The sequence below is a fragment of the Camellia sinensis genome, chromosome 3, assembly GCF_055761805.1.
Source record: "Camellia sinensis isolate YWXY chromosome 3, ASM5576180v1, whole genome shotgun sequence".
Taxonomy (NCBI): Eukaryota; Viridiplantae; Streptophyta; class Magnoliopsida; order Ericales; family Theaceae; genus Camellia; species Camellia sinensis.
The window spans coordinates 92,151,046-92,165,430 of NC_138963.1; the positions used below are offsets into that span (position 1 = coordinate 92,151,046).

The 14,385-nt window shown below is 33.4% G+C and overlaps 2 long non-coding RNA genes across 3 annotated transcripts; one reads left to right on the plus strand and one right to left on the minus strand.

Moving 5' to 3' along the window:
* Window positions 1-3,326: 3,326 nt before the first annotated feature.
* Window positions 3,327-7,190, plus strand: LOC145822667 (uncharacterized). The gene is made up of 3 exons (XR_014364313.1): window positions 3,327-3,409; window positions 3,532-3,624; window positions 5,608-7,190. It is a non-coding gene; the product is annotated as an uncharacterized LOC145822667 (long non-coding RNA).
* A 124-nt stretch (window positions 7,191-7,314) lies between these two features.
* On the minus strand, window positions 7,315-11,752 carry LOC114276612 (uncharacterized). 2 transcript variants are annotated; one of them, XR_003634320.2, is made up of 4 exons: window positions 11,423-11,731; window positions 9,464-9,518; window positions 8,338-8,459; window positions 7,315-7,851 (listed from the first exon to the last, which is right to left on the minus strand). It is a non-coding gene; the product is annotated as an uncharacterized LOC114276612 (long non-coding RNA). The 2 variants fall into 2 exon arrangements; XR_003634319.2 differs by lacking the exon at window positions 7,315-7,851 and having other exon boundaries at window positions 8,123-8,459; window positions 11,423-11,752.
* Between the last annotated feature and the right edge of the window lie 2,633 nt (window positions 11,753-14,385).

Below are 14,385 nucleotides of genomic sequence, written 5' to 3' on the forward strand. Positions count from 1 at the left end.
AGAACCAAATTAGAGAGACTAGCGTTGCATTTTTCCCTAATTATAATAAGATTAAGATTAAAACACCACAATAGTACACTTGATCATTTTCACTTTTTATCTCTCATCTTACATGTTAACTTATTAATCATTAATAATAATATATCATATCATCTCTTACTTTATTAACACTGATTTATATAGTTACAAAATTATTGGCATTCCTAATAGACACATTGATTTTGTTATGGTGACGTACATAGGTAGGAAATGGGATAATAAACGATTTTACAGATCAGAGAGGAAACTATGACTACGCTTGGAGTCATGCATTAATCTCAGACGAAACATATCAAGGACTCATAGAACACTGCTTGAAGACCAAATCCCCAAAACTATGCAAAGAATACGAGGAAAGAATTGGAACAGAGGCTGGGAAGATAGATTTCTACAACATCTATAGTGCAGTTTGTTTGCATTCCTCAAACTCATCGTGGTCGAAACGCCTCGGCGGACACGATCCCTGTGAAGGAGACTATGTTCAGAGATATCTCAATCTTCCTTAAGTTCAGGAAGCTTTACATGCCAATATTACCAAGCTTCCCTATGCTTGGGAGCTTTGCAGGTTTGCCATCTTTCTTATCAATGTCTCTATACAATTGTTAATTATGTTTCAATAATGTGCGGACGGAGCTAGGATTTTAAGATAGGGAGACCGAATATTATTATGCATATCCAATTCCAATTATATTTACATTTTTTTAATATTCTAACTACACAATATTTTAGAAAGTCAATAATCACTAAAAATTTTTTGCTATTTGACTGCATTTCTTAATATTTTTATTTAGTTTGTGTATATAAATCTTACTTTACATCATTAAAAATATTTAATATTTCACATTATTGAAAATTTTTAAAAACTATCATACATTAAGTAAATCATCACATATATAATAGCCAATTTATCTAAGAATTACTTCAAACAACTAAAAATAGAGTAATAAAGGCATATTATAATTAATCAAAATGACTAGTATATTAAATAAAAGTAACACTGATTTTGTTTAATCAATAATAAATATTACATTAATCATCTCATATAATATAATAAATTAAAATAAAATTAATTTTAATTCCCATTATATGGTTAAATTTTTTTTACATTTATTTGTTTTTTTGGTTATATTGATTCATTAAACACAAATAGGTTTGGAATGCTTAAAAATAAAAAATAAAAATAAAAAAAGTTTGGATATGCATTAAATTGAATTGACAAACATAAAAAATATAAATATCTAAATTATTCAAAAAAAAACATTTTTAATATGAGATATCTTCCATTTGCTCAAACTCTGAATCTAAATAAATAAATAAAATTACAAAAAAAAAAATTTAAGTATAAACCCATATCTAATAAATTTTGATGTGTTCTTCATTTTCAATTTAACATTTACACCCAAAAAAATTAAACACGAATAATCAATTAGTCAGAGAGTTACAAATTGATAATAGTAGTGGTTTTATAACAATTAAAGAAAATATCAATTAAATGATACATTATTAACAAAAAGAAAGAAATAAGGAAAATACAGATTGTAACAAAAAAAAAATAAAAAATAAAAAAATAATATCCATTTACATAAATTTGCTTTCTCACAAATGCAAAAACTCATGCAAGTACACATTTTAAATGTAAAACAAATATTTAAGATTTTTAGGCACTGAAAAGGGATCAAAAATGACTCAATGTTGATTGTTTTCCCTCGAATCTTCTGTTAATGGTTTCTTTTACAGGAACTTGTTTTTATATTGAAAGGATTATGTTTAAACAAAAGATATATATGAAATCCTATCATATTTAAAATTTGTATGGATAATTAATAGATGATTTAAAAAAATAAAATATTAAATTCAACTTGAAGATAAACTTTAAAAAGATTAAACTGAAATATATGAAAATTCTATAATAAATTAACAAAAGATAAATATAGATTTTCTAATAATAAAATATTAAATTCAACTTGAAGATAAACTTTAAAAAGATTAAACTGAAATATATGAAAATGTATAACAAACTAACAAAAGATAAATATAGATCGTTAAAAAAATTATTATCTTTTCGGGATATTTATATCCCAATTTAATATTTTTTATTTAAATATTTTTTTATCTTTTATTTAAATTTTCATTTTGCAGTTCAAATCTAAATAGTTATATTTTATTTTTGTATATTTTTTCATCTCTATTTTTTTCGTTATTCATATATAAATAATTACCTTTTATTTTAAAAATTATTTGACTCGTAATATTTTTTTTATTTAAATATTTTTTAATTGTTCATATATAAATAGTTAACTTTTTATTTTTAAAATTATTTGACTCGTAATATTTTTTTTAGTTATTTTTTTATCTTTTATTTGACTCTTTATATTATTTTTTGGTTGAAATTTGAATAGTTATCTTTTTATTTTATTTTTTTATATTTTTATCTTTACCTCTTTATTGTTCATATCTAAATATTTATCATTTTATTTAAATATATATAATTCTTTTGGCTTTTGAGATTTAGATAATTGATAAATAATTAAAAATTAGAAAAAAGTGGGAGGGGAGACTTAAGAGGTGACACGTAGGAAAGAAAATCCATAAAAATTTAGTATTAAAAGTTTAGAGAATTCTCATATTTCACTACATTTGCTTATATAGATAGTATAGATTTGCAAGTTGCAATGCATCAAAATTTATCAATAGTGCAGGAAAATAAATTTTGATGCTGTTTTCAGAAGTTGTTGGATCAGTTTCACTTTCTAGAGGGTATTTTAGTCATTTTGTTCTAACGTTGTGTTTGGTTGAGGGGAGCTTCTATTTACACATCCACCTTCCCCTCTTTGCACACACTTCATAAAAATTATTTTTATTATAAATTTTTTTTTCAGGTGAAATTACTATTATAGACATCAAATAAATCCATTCGGAAGTTGATTGTCGAAAAAATAATAAAAATTCGAAAGTCTACTTCCGAACCAATTGCTTATTTTCGGAAATCTACTTCCGAACCAATTATTTATTGAAAAAGATGTGTAAAGAGGGAAATGGGTGTGTGTAAATAGAAGCTCCCTTGGTTGAGAGATTTGAGAAGAGATTTAAAAAAGAAAAAGAAAAAAATATGTGAAATATGAATAAAATATACCTACATTTTACATAATTTTACACATATTTTCTCATTTTCGAATCTCCCAGTCAAACACATCACAACACAACGTAAAAGATTTTTTTCAAGATAAATTATCTCATCTTCTATCCGGATATATGTGGGATAAAAATTAAAATGTCCCAAATAACAATTTCGAATGGATCAATTCATGGCTGACTTTGTGGTTTGGCTTATCCATCCAAACTTGTTCAAAAACATCAGAAACCAAACAGGGTACGGTTTCACTTCAAAAGTTCAGTTAAAAAGCATCCTATTACTTGAAAACTTGCTTCCAATGCTTCCTAAGCACCATTTAACTCTCTCTCTCTCTCTCTCTCTCTCTCTCTCTCTCTCAGTGCCTTGATCCAGACATGGAAGGATAGCCCAACAACCATGTTCCCAATATATAGGAAGCTCATTGCGTCTCGTCTTAGAATACTTCTTTACAGGTAAAATTGAATTTTCTTCGCCCCAACAAATTTCAGATTTGTCTTTCATTATTATTTGACTTTTTCATTACACTTCTATGCAGTTTCTTGCCCAGTTTGAATGACTGTTAGGGCGTCAAACAGGCCAATTTGAGCTCGACTTATTGAAAATTAATTAAGCTTAAGTTTGGCTCGTCCAATATTTAAGAAAGTTGAAATCGGGTTGAGTTAACTTGAGCTTGAGCCTGGAAAAAAAAAATTAAACCTAAATTTAAATGTTTTTCAAGAGGGAAAAAAAAAAAAGAAAAAAAAAAAGGTACTACGAACAAAATATAAAATTGTGCTTATTTATTTATAATTTTCTTCAACCAAATATATAAATTTGTTTATACAAAAGAACATAAACAAATAAATAAAATATAAGATATTTGATATATGATTACAAATAAATATTAATTTATATATTTTTGTTCGCAAGCTTATTTGAGTCGATCTTGAATCTACTCAAGATTAGTTCCATCGCTACAAGAATTTGCACTTTTGAAGACTAAAAATTTGGTTGGCAAAAGTCTATTTTTAGTCGGCAAAAGTTATCTGTGATTAATTTTTTTGGTCGCCACTTTGGTCGCCAATTGAGGGTCACGGAAAGTAATTAGCGACTAAAAAATTTTTTAGTCGCGAAAAAGTTATATTTGCAAACTAAATTTTTGGTCGCTAAATATAAAATTACTGCGACTAATCCATTTAGTAGCTAAAACACTTTACTCACGAAAAATTATATTTTCCCGACCAAATATGTTAGTCGTCAATTCGCACATTCAACGACCAAATAGTTTGGTCAACAATTGTGGCTCATTTCCACGACTAACAAATTTGGTCGCCAATTGTCACATTCCGCGACCAAAAAGGTTGGTCAGCAATACATTCCACAACCAACAAGTTTGGTCGGCAAATGGCACATTCCACGACCAAAAAGATTGGTCGACAATTGTCACATTCCACCACCAAACATGTTAGTCGTGAAAAAGAATGTTTGCGCAATTAAAACTTTAGTCAGCAATTGATCTATTAGCGACGAATTTCTTTTTAGTCGCCAAAATTAATGACTTTAATGACTAATTATTTAGTCAGCAAAAGTATTAGTTATCTTTCCCAACTAATCAATTGGTCGCCAAAACAAAAAAAACAAGATCAACATTTGGTCACCAACATCTAACAAAATAAACTTGTAATTCATAAAAATTCATCCAATCCATTCAATATAATATGTAATCTACAAGTATCATTCAAATCAACTGAATCACGAACATTCGATAAAATATAAATCGTCCAAACTGAACCTATTTAATGAAAGTCATCACCTATTATAAGTTTTCATCCACAAGTAATTTCAAACTACATATTCTTCCAATTAAAAATCCACTTGTAATCTATATAATCATCCAAGTCACATCCATCTAGCATAATAATTCAAAACATAACAATTAGTTGTTATTATGTTTTAAATTGTTAACCATGCGCATCCATCAAAAAATGTACACACTAGTAGTCTATCCAAATATTTTCCATACACATTCATCCAAAAAATATAATTACTAGTCTTTCCAAAAATATAATTTCTAGTCCACCCAAATCTTTTCCATACACATCTATCCAAAAATATATATTCCTTCCAAAATGCTTATAGTGCCAATCAGTCATGTACAATTTAGCTTTGTGCACGAGATAATCCATTTGTACCAAAGAAAATGAGAAATAATGTTAGGTAAATTTTTGTTGAAAATATTTGCACATCACTTTATTGTAAAATTGGACAAAAAATGCAAATTCTACATGAAAAGTAAAGGAAACATTAACAAATTAAATGACTATCAATACCATTTTGTAAATAAAACATCATTCATATGTATATATCAATTCTAACTATATTCCACAATATGCCAATATTGACCTATGTTTCAACAATGGAAACTAAGTTAAAATAGTCTTTCTACTTCTGGATAGTCTATATGCTTTGGTTGAACTTTTACTTGGAGGAGAGTAAGTGTGAGAGCAGAGTGGAAGATACGAGGTTGGGATTATCAACACAAGCTCCAGCAAAACAACAAACCCATCTCTCTATCAGAAGCATATTACCAAACTAATGTATGTGTTTTTGTCTGAATAGTTTATATGTTTTTGTCTATATGCTACCATGACTAATGTATGTGTTTTTGTGAGAGCATAGTGGAATATACTTCTGAATAGTCTATATTTTTTTTGTCTCTAGCCATCTCTACAACTACTGTTTTTCACTTTGGGCTACTGCTTGAAGGGGTGCAAACATGCCTTTGTAGCTTGGAAAGAGGGCATATAATAAAACTTATGCTTTAATATGCAGATGTAGAATCTAAAAATCAATTCTCTCAATAAAAGGTTTTTTAATTAGTCACACACTGAAGTGCACATTATTCAAAACTTATGTAGTTAAGAAGTTTACAATTCCATACGAGACTAATGTATGTGTGCGTTCTGTGTACATAGCATTATTCTATTTTTGTTCATGTCAATTTGGTAAAGGAAGAAAAAATTATGATGCTACTGTTTCTTATGTTGTTAAATCACAAACAGAATGACAAGACCATGTATCTTTTAATTAGTTTACACATTGAAACAATACAATATTCTGGAGCATCTCCATACTAAAACAAAACCAAATCAACTGGCTGCACCATAACAAGGCCCATCCTTAAATATCAATGTCACAAGTTGAAAAAATCAATGATGGACTGCAACAAGTACACCTATTCAATCCCATTCGGGTAATAACCTACAGGTTCAGTATGTAGAGAAAATTTAATTTATTTTTTGCGGAATGCATGCGCCTTGGTAGCATATAAGTTGTTGTGCATATGTTTAGGAACTTGGATTTGTTAAATAAAAATAAAAGGAAACTGAAAGTGATGATGACAGAAACAAAAGAGAAATGAAATGAAATGCCTAAATTCCTTGGTTTTGTTTTGTTGAGGGGTAGGAATTCAAACCACTTAAAAATTTTCTACATTAAAAAGGCAACAACACATTTGACAGATTTATTGTTGGGGCTTCGCCAATTACACCACATGTCCGACCGATTTATTGTTGGAGATGTGGACTTCTAATGCAAGTTGAATTCAAATATGTAATAATGATTTCTAATATATGGAAATGAACAAGAGCCTTCAATTTCAATAACAAGCCCCCATGCACAGAAGCAAATAAAAGCTAAGGTAAGGTAACCAAAGTAGAATATGACATGAAAACTCACCTTATAATATGATATATTCTCTTTGGAATCTAATACTAAATAGGGTAACTTTACCTCTTGCTAGCCACATATAGCAAAAATATTCCAAGTAATATGAAAGTAACTTGGCAATATCATAAATGATATGAATAGTAGGCATGGAAGCTCAATAAATTTTGAAGCCAGGAGGCTGCAAGGCCTAAGACAGAGTAGTGACAAGTAGAGAGGAATAAAACTTGAAAGATACAAAAACAATTCTTAAAAACAAAATAAAAAAGTTCTTATGCTGGCTATCCCAACTTACTTCACAACATAGCACCATTCAACGGATAGAATTTAGAACCTAATGACATCACATACTACATTCAGAACTTAATTGTTTAATAGCACCAAATGATGCAACACAGAATTTAGAGGCATGGCCAATTAAGGTTACACATTTCCAATGGTCAAAAGTTGGATTTAAAAGTAAACACGGATGGCGCTTCAATTGGTAATCCAAGACTAGCTCTTTGATTAGAAATATTGTCAGTTTCTGGGTGGTGGGATTCATTCAGAAAATTGTGTGGGCTTATGCTTTAACGGCGGGTTATGTGTAGTATGACAAGGTCTACTTTTCGCTTGTCAAAGAGGATGCAGGGAGATTATCTTGGAGATGGATTTCCAAGATGCAGTGAGTTTGTTGCAAGGTCCAAATTCTTTACATCCTAATTTGAATTTAGTGCTACAGATGAGGGAATTTGTGAAGGAATGAGACTGTAAAATCCAGCATATTTTCCTAGAGAAGCAAAAGAGTGTGCAAATCAGTTAGCACATGAGGCACTACAAGGAGGTACTCACCGATATGTCTGCTAGTTTTTCTTCTTTTTTCTTTTTTTTTTCCCCCTTGGCTTTGGCCACCATTATATACCAACACTAGCCCAGTCTGTATCTGTGTGTGTCATACTGGTATGATAGAGTTTTGTGGGATATATATGTGGGATCTACAAACAAAAACAACAAACAATCACAAGCTCTGAAAACTCTCTAGTCACATACACATTCAGTTAATAAGCAACGTTAAAAGATTAAGTATTACAAAACACCAAAGAATGTGCCTTTTGGGAGGAGAAAAAACAAAAAAAAAAAAAAAACAAAACAAAACAAAAACAAAATTAATGAACAAGATTCCTGTTCACAGAGAAAAATTTAACAAATATTTTTTCAAACATATGAACAAAGCAGACATATATTTAAAAAAATGCTCTTTTAAAGTAAATAAAGGATCATAGCAACTTTGAATTTAGACTGGCAAAACATGTAATAGATCATCAAGAAGGTATCTGACAGTGGACCATCAATTATCCCAAAGTATAAGTACAAACTAAAAAACAGCTTGAAGCCTTATTCTATGCGAACACTGATTTTAGAACCCATGTACTGAGGTTCTTGCTAGCATTCTTACTAGTAATTTAGGTTTAAGGACATACCTCCACTACAGAAGTTCGTTTTGCCTCCAAAGTTAAGCAATGAACAAGAGCATTCCATTTTCTGGAACAGTTATCAGGGACACAAAGCTGCCTATAATACTGTTGCATCTGATGGAGAGGAGCTAAGAAAACATGAATGCCATTAGTTTGACAATCCAAAAAACAAAAAAACAAGCATAGAATTACTTGAAACATAAATAACAAGTTAAAAAAAACATTAATGCTGCTACTGCTACTCACATTAATTTTGAAAGGGAGATGAGCGTTAATTTTGACATAAAATGATAATTTAAAAAAATAAAATAATTACTCGAAACATTAATTTGGTTGTTATGAACAAATCAAACATTTCACATTTACATACCATCTTGGAGCATTGTTAGCATCAGTCCTTAGGCTTCTTTAGTACACTTTTTTCTCCTTTTTACATGTCCTTAGGCTTCTTTAGTACACTTTTGCCGAAATATGAGATCATTAAGCATTTTCTAAATCAATTAACAATATATAACCCACAGAAGACACACAAGAAGTTTTGGTTCTCTCAAATAATGCTCTATTTGTTGAAATATTTCTTTCTGTTTCACATTCCAATTTTGTAATATTCTCATTTTCATTTCAATGATGTTTCTGCTAACTTTTTCAATGGCAACTATAAAGAAAATGGAATAATAATTATCAAAGCTCTACTAGAAATGTTAATCAAGGAAAGCCCTTTCAAGTGGATCAGCATATTATATATGTAATAAAGACCACTAGTTCTGGCCAAGAAAATGCGTCATAAACTAACCTAATTGGATGATGACTCTAAAATATCTCATTTGTCAATTTCTTTTTTAGAATAGTTGCAATTACTAAAATGACCAATAGCTCTTAAGATCTCCTAGGTTCCTTTTATCAAATGTTGGAAGACATGAGAGTAATTATGTGATTTCAGAATTTGATTTTCTAAAATCATAAGGGCATTGAGGATAGCAAAATAACATCCAATCTCTCCCTGGATATGCTTAAACTGTTGTCAGTGCAATAAGGTAACTAGGCTTGCATTTTGATTAGGATCATGTGATCACGAATTGTAGGATATATGTTTTTATAATTTGGTCAAAAATTGATTTATGTGTATCCGCACCTTTTAGCTTGTTGAAGATCCATTTTTCCTTCTCTTCAACAGTATTTGAGAAGCTCTGCAAGTATAAGCAAAGTTCAGTAAAAAGAATGTTGGATCACTAATTGCAAGTAAAAAATAAAACTGAAAAGGAGAAGAAGAAATCAATGTAAGATTGCCCAATTCATGTACAATTATTTAGAAAGTGAGCAAAAGTACTCCTTTATCCAAATGAGACTACCTACCTTTTGCATATGCTCAAGATTATTTATCCATCACCATAAGCTAACACGTACGAGATTAAGCCCTCTTGGGGTCAGCCTAAGAGATCTATCATTGATAGCTGAGCAAAGGCATCTCCAATCTCTAGATGGTATAACTTCAGATTCTTTCTCATCCATAAGATAATTTCCAAGTAAATAGTTTCCAAATGTGTACAGGACACAAAACTTGCCTCTTGATTTAATTTGTTAATTCAGCAATGCAAAATCAAATGACCTGAAACTTGAGAGCATAGGATATCTTCACCAGCAACATTTGGTTTTTTATTTGATTGGCTCAATTCGGTCTTCAATTTTCAGTTTATGACACTCTTCATGTTCAAATTGGTTTCTAATATTAATGCATACCTCCAAAACCCTTATATTCTCAAAAACCCATTAGACCCTTTTCTTTCTTTCTTTTTTCTTTTTTGAATAATATTCACTTATCTTGCATAAGAAGTTAACAAATGACCTGAAACTTGGAGCATTGGACATCATAACTTTCACCATTTTGTTTTTTATTTAATTGGCTCATTCTGGTCTTTAATTTTCAATTTATGTCATTCTTTATGTTCAATTTACTCTAGCTTGGCAGCAAAGTCACTTAGGCTAGGTTGCATTTGAGAAGATGATATTGTAGCCAAAAAGTCACTAAAAATGCCAAAGAGCAACAACAACAACAACAACAACAAAAAAAAAAAAAAAAAAAAAAAAAAAAAAAAAAAAGAGCCATGATTCCTTCCCTTCTCTCCATTTTTTCCCAAACTCATTTTATACTTGCACTACATATTTTAGTGAAAAGCCACTACAAAACAAGCCCTTAACTACAACAAAAGAGGTAGCTTACCTAGGAAAACAGCAAACAGAGGATGGCTTTGTTAACATCAGTTTTGCGCTCCATAACATTTAGAGCCCTCATGGCAACAGAATCTAACCTCACGTAGCTGTGAAGATTGTACTGTCAAATACTACAACTTCCATAATTGCTCTCATCAGCAAGTAGTTGTACATAAGATAGCAAAGAACCCAAAGCCCCAAGTGTAAATTCAAACCCAGAAACATCTCTTAAGTGATTCGGGGGCTGTCTCATTTACATACCATCTGTTCCCACAACTTCTTCATACAGTTTAAAATCCAAGTTCCATTTGAAGATAAAGGTAACAATGTCAACAGTTAATAGATGCTAGCATACAGTCAAATTCCAAATTATTTAGACTCATATTGTCAAAATCTAGATTATTGAACTCTATAGTGGCTGAATGTTACACAGTTACAATAAGCAAAACTGAGGGCCCTAAATGTTAGCATCAACTTTGTCACACAGTTTCAGAGCAAACCGAACTTCATACAAATACAAGGCAATTAAATCAAAATGTTTAATCTCAGATCATGCTTTTTATACCACATTTTAAATAAATACTTGGTGCTTTCAATTGTTTTGGAAAGGAAGGTTTGAGGAGGGGTTTCAAGAATGGATTTCGCAGATATGGAGGTAAAGACGGGAAGAGTGAAGGAAATCATTTTCCCACTATATGAATGGCGGTGGGTGAGTTGATTTAGGGGTAGGTTTGCATGAAGAAGGTATGCGGATGAAAGAAGAAAAAAACCCTAGAGGCCGAAATTAGGGGAACAAAGATAGAGATATAGAGATACATACATATATATATATATATAGAGAGAGAGAGAGAGAGAGAGAAAGAGAGAAACCGAGAGGACAGACCTTGGCTAGTGCCCCAATGATGGATCGTGACTAAGAGATAAGATGATATAGACTGTTGGTTTGCGATGGTCCTCATGTGTGACGGGCGTCGACACCGATGGTGCTCCTGTATCAACGGCGATGGAGACAAAAGCAAGAGAGAGAGAATCGGAGCTGGGCAGATGTGAGTGAGAGAATCAGAGGAGGGCAGATGTGAGAGACAGAGAGAGTCGCAGACTGAGAGAGAGATGAACATGTTTTTAAGCCCTAAGTCACAGAGTGAGGTGAGATGGGGTGAGGTTTGGTAGTGAAGGAGAATCTATATAAGAGAGAGAACAATCTGATTAGTTTAAACAGAGAACAAGCGGGGGAAACTAAATGGTTTCCCTCTAAAATTTTCACGCCTTTGGTGACAAAATTGATTTTTGGTCGGCAAATGTTATTATCTGTGACTAAAATATTTTAGTCGCTAAACATTTTTTCATTCCCACTTTTTTTTTTTGTCTTCCCTCTTCGACTTTTGCTGACCAAATTTCAATTTGATCGCAGAAAATTATATTTTGGCAACTAAAAAAATATTAGTCAGCAAAACTCCAAACCTTTATCGGGCGCTACTATATAAATTAAGTATAAGATGAAGATCACAAAAGCAAAGTTCAGTAAGGCAGCTTCAAGAATCTTTATCCGGTGCTACCAGTATAAATTAAGTATAAGATGAAACTATGCTATTTGGTAACACTTACGTTTTCAGTTTTCTGTTTATATTTACAAAAATTTTAAAAACTCAAATAAAAACTTGTTTGGTAAATTTTTAATTTATAAATCAGTGATCTCAGTTTATAAATTTGGCCAAAAAAATGAAAATACAAAAAATGTGTTTCCGTTTTGAGTTTTCAGTTTTTTTTTTTTACCACCCAACACTAACCACCACCTTCCACCATTTTCCACCACCGTTTTCCCCCACCACCACTCACCACTCGCCACTGCCACCAACCAGTCACTACCCGCCACCAGCCACCTGCCACCACCACCCACCCCTCGCCGCCACCACCACCACCACCACCACCCACCTGTCATCCACCCGCTACCACCCACCACCGCTCGCCACCACCACCCACCACTTACTTGCCACCCCCACCCACCACCTACTTGTCAACACCACTCATCACCACCACCCACCACCCACCACCCATCCACCCGCCACCACCCACCACCCACCATCTACCACCACCACACACTCGCTACCACCTCCCACCTACCACCCGCCACCGTCACCCACCCACCCACCACCACCACCACCACCACCCGCCACCGCCCACCGCCACCCCCCATCCGCCACCCACCTACCACCACCACCCACTCGTTACCACCCACCACCGTCACCTACCCACCTACCCACCACCACCACCACCGACCCGCCACCACCCACCCCTTGCCGCCGCCACCACCACCACCACCACCACCCACCAGCCATCCACCCGTCACCACCCGCCACCCGCCACTACCATCCATCGCTCGCCACCACCACACGCCACCTACTTGCCACCACCACTCACCACCCACCTGTCACCACCACCCACCCGCCACTCACCTGCCACCACCACCCACCACCACCACCCACTCGCTACAACCTACCACTTGCCACCGTCACCCACCCACCCACCACCACCACCACCACTACCACCCGCCACCACCCACCACCACCTGTCATCCACCTGACACTACCACCATCCACCACTCACCACCACCACCCACCACCCGTCATTGTCACCCACCCACCCACCACTGCCACCGCCGCCCACCCGCCACCACCCACTACCACCCACCGTCGCCACTTTCCACCATCGTCTTCCGCCGCCACTTGCTGTTTCTCACTCTTTTTTATATTTTTAAATTTTTTTAAAACATTTTGTCAATTACCAAACGCGTTTGTAGTCTATGTTTTTCTAAAAATAAACAAAAAATAAACAAAAACCAGTTTATAAAATTTTTGTAAATATAAACTGAAAACGTAAACGTTACCAAACACACCCTAAGTGTTATGAATTTCAGGCTTTCACAACCCAAAAAAAGAAAAATAAGAAATTACATGTTCCTTGGATCATTTTATAGAAAGAGAGGGATATTTATACCTCAAATTGTTTTTAGGGAGAGTTGAAGATGCTCTAGAAAATGGGGAAGGTGAAGGCCCTAGTGGGTGAGACAATGTAGAACAAAATTACTTTAGTCAAAGAGAAAACAAAGACAGAGAGAGTCACAGAGTGAGAGAGACAGATATTAGGGGAAGAGAGGCAGAGAGAGGGACAGAGAGAAGGCAAAATAGTGAGGACATACTGGGGTAATGCTCCAATAGTGGATCGACGGTGGTGCTCGATGGCAATGATGCTCCTTACCCGACGGCGATGGAAACAAAGCGACAGAGATTAAATATCAAGAGGAGGGCAATCGGCGTGAGAGAGAGAGAGTAATGGAATGAGAGAGACAGAGGTGTGAGAGAATCAGAAGAGGGCAGATGCGAAAGAGAGAGAGCGTCACAAAGTGAGAGAGAGTGAGAGAGAGAGAGACGTGTTTAAGCCCTAACTCATTTTAGTGTGTTTGAAATCACTCTAGATTGGGCGGTATGTGTTCCCACAAAAAAAAAAATTGAGTTTTATTGCCGACTAAATGTGTTTTAGTCACCAAAAATGTATATTTGCCGACCAAATGAGGTAGTCACCAAAGATTACAAATAAAATTATACTACATATTGGGCAACTAAATTTCTTTTAGTCGACAAAAGTTGGTATATGACGACTAAAATTTATTTAGTCGCTGAAAATAAATTTTTGGCGACCAAACTTTTAGTCACCAAATATAAAAGTAAATTTTTGTTTCCCATTCAGCGACTAAATAAATTTAGTAGCCAAAAGTAACTATACAACGACTAAAATATTCATTAGTCGCTGAAAATAAATTTTTGGATACCAAACTTTTGGTCACCAAAG